The sequence below is a fragment of the Drosophila santomea genome, chromosome 4, assembly GCF_016746245.2.
Source record: "Drosophila santomea strain STO CAGO 1482 chromosome 4, Prin_Dsan_1.1, whole genome shotgun sequence".
Taxonomy (NCBI): Eukaryota; Metazoa; Arthropoda; class Insecta; order Diptera; family Drosophilidae; genus Drosophila; species Drosophila santomea.
In genome coordinates, this window is record NC_053020.2 from 334,878 (window position 1) to 337,816 (window position 2,939).

The 2,939-nt window shown below is 35.7% G+C and overlaps 1 long non-coding RNA gene across 1 annotated transcript; it reads left to right on the forward strand.

The window, feature by feature from the left end:
• The first annotated feature begins 1,068 nt into the window (after positions 1-1,068).
• Positions 1,069-2,312, forward strand: LOC120454884. The gene is made up of 3 exons (XR_005616689.2): positions 1,069-1,277; positions 1,458-1,615; positions 2,254-2,312. It is a non-coding gene; the product is annotated as an uncharacterized LOC120454884 (long non-coding RNA).
• The last annotated feature ends 627 nt before the right edge of the window (positions 2,313-2,939 follow it).

Below are 2,939 nucleotides of genomic sequence, written 5' to 3' on the forward strand. Positions count from 1 at the left end.
TGTTTAGCGTTGTGATTCAAGAGCCAAGATTGGAACAGGAATTAACTTAACTCCCGGGAATTTATTAGGCATCCGAGGAACCGAATATAACTTATAATTCTCTTGACTGCGAAATTTGGAAAAGAGACGTTCTACAAAAGATCCATACTTCATGCGTACTTCGTCAAAAAAAAAAAATTATAAAAATCTATTGCGTATTGATATACAACACTATAAAACAGACTTTTCTCAATTCAAAAACGAACTCGTTTTTAATAATGGATAATAATTGTATAATAAAAGCAAATTCACAAACGGTAAAAGTGGGGACAATGGATGTGAAGAGCAAAGACGCCGAGGATTGACGGAGGCCCATTTAGCGGGCCGAGCGCAAGATTGTCATCGAAAATCAAAAATTAAAAACGTGAAGCAAGTGAAATGCAAAGGAGATGAGGACGTGAAGGTTAGGTTAGGTTAGGTTAGGTTTTACCGGCCGTCGGTTATCCGACGCACTTAGACCATTGAGGCCGTGAAAATCAGCAAGATCGTTACCTGAATTGAAACACAGGAACCTGAGGTCCTCGAAGGCAGAACGCGGAAGGGTTGAGACGTCTTTCTACAACACTAATGACGATCAGACCCTAGCATTTACCCGGCGAAATCGATAGAACTTTGACAGAGAAAACCTATTCCATCATAAACCCGTGTCAGGATTATAACGAAGACGTGGACGACTGCTTAAGGGATTACGTGGCGTGAACCCAGCGGGAACGTTCATGAAACCTGTTTATCCTAGTCTGAGCCCCGAGTGACAGCGGCAGTACCTACACTCAGAAAACTGAAGAACGAATAATTTGAGAACGAACGTTCTTAAAAATGTACTGTGTCGTACTTAAAATTTTTAAGACAACCGTTCTTGGAATAAGTACTAGTTGTACTCGAATTACACATTTCAAAAGCGATATTATTGATACTCATGGAAAACAAAGGTTTATCTTTTCTCATTTATGTATGTATATTCCTTGATCATTTTATGCGGCCAATTTTAAAAGAATATACACAAAAAATATAAGAAGTTTAAACTAAAATTTATGCGATCGAAAAATCTCCAGCCATTCGACTTCTTACACTTGTTTATATCGATTACATTTCTGTGTTGTTGAAGAAACATATGTTTTTTCGATAATCGATTGCAACACGGCGCTCATTTAGTGTCAAAAAGTTCCTGGAGTAACAAGTACAAAGTGAATTAAGTGAAATAATTGAAGAACAATGTGAAAATGGGCACGGTGTGCAGGGTAAGTAGAAATCTTTAAATAAAGTATGTAATATACATACATAAAAAGTCGGTGGCCTATGCACGTGTTTGCATGCACGCATATGTATATGCGTATGCATTTATGTGTATAAAACTTTTGTGTTGCCAAATGTTACTTCTAAAAGAAATAAATCTATAAATTAATGTGTAATATCTACAGTTAAAAATCGACTTCTGAGAAATATGCCCAGAGAAAGAGCGTGCATTGTTTTCGAAGTAGGACGACCTGAAGCGCAGTGTTTCCTTTTTACGATAGGAAGATTAAAAACTATCTCAGCAGGCAACAGCTTACCGAAGCACAGCCGGCAATAAATGAAGGTAATAACGGGTGTTTTTTTTAGAGGTATAGAACTTTAAGTTGGCATTACTGTTCAAGATGGCGACCGATTTAACAGCTGTCAAGTGATTTATTCTCAGTTTGGTTTGGCAATTCGTCATGCGTGCTTACAAAATCCAACTCGTGAAAGAATTGAAACCAAACGATCATCAAGCAAGGCGTAGATTCGTCGAATGGGCCCAAAACGAGATTGCTGTTGTTCCCGATTTTTCATAAGCCTCCAAGATCTTGTGATTTAACACCGCTAGACTACTTTTTGTGGGGCTATGTAAAGTCATTGGTCTATGCGGATAAGCCACAAACGCTAAACCATTTGGAAGACAACATTCGCCGTGTTATTGCCGATATACGGCCAAATATTGGAAAAAGTCATTGCAAATTGGACGTCCAGATTGGACTACATCCGAGCCAGCCGTGGCGGTCATATGCCAGAAATCATATTTAAAATGTAATGCCACAAGATTATCTTTCATGTCAATAAAATTCATGTCAATCGAATAATCCATCGTTGTTTTATTGCAATTTAAAGTTCTATACCTCTAAAAAAAACACCCTATATAACTAATAACAAAATTTGTATTTACTTATTGTTATATTTGTCTTTCTTCGTTTTTGATAGATACCCAGGACTCTATTTGTTATTTTGCTTGACACCGCGTTTCGTTAAATATGTTTAGCTGTAAGAACTTTAAGAAAAGTGTAACAATTTAATTTTTAAGAAAAAAATTATGGAAGTTTTTATGTATACATTTACTATATATAAAATAAGAATAACAAAACTCTTAAAGTCGTGTAAATAAACAATAAATATGATTCGTTCTTAAAACAAAAGTTTGCTCTGAAAATAAAAATACTCATACTTCAGTTTTAAATTTGTACAATTTAAACCGTGAATTTATAATGCGCATATTAAAATTTGACGAGTTTGGGTCAAGTATTTTTAATATTTATTTTAAGTATTTCCCATACTTAAAGCAGTACATTTATCGTACTTGGATCCAGAACGTTCGTTCTCAAATTCATAATTTCGGTCTCAAATTATTCGTTCTTGAATTAAAATTTTTGTCCTTGAATCAAAAAAATTCGAGTTTACCGTACTTTCGATGCGGTTCGTTCTTGATTTGATATCGAAAAGCGTTAATTTTTCCCTGAGTGTAGGGAAGCAATCATTCCCAAACAGAGGAGGACAAAATCTGTGAAACACAACGGGCGATCACTTTATATGTATATAAATTTAATGGGACGATCAGACAAAAACTTCCGCTCTTGCCGCACGTTCTTAGTAGCGAGTAGACTAACAGAAAG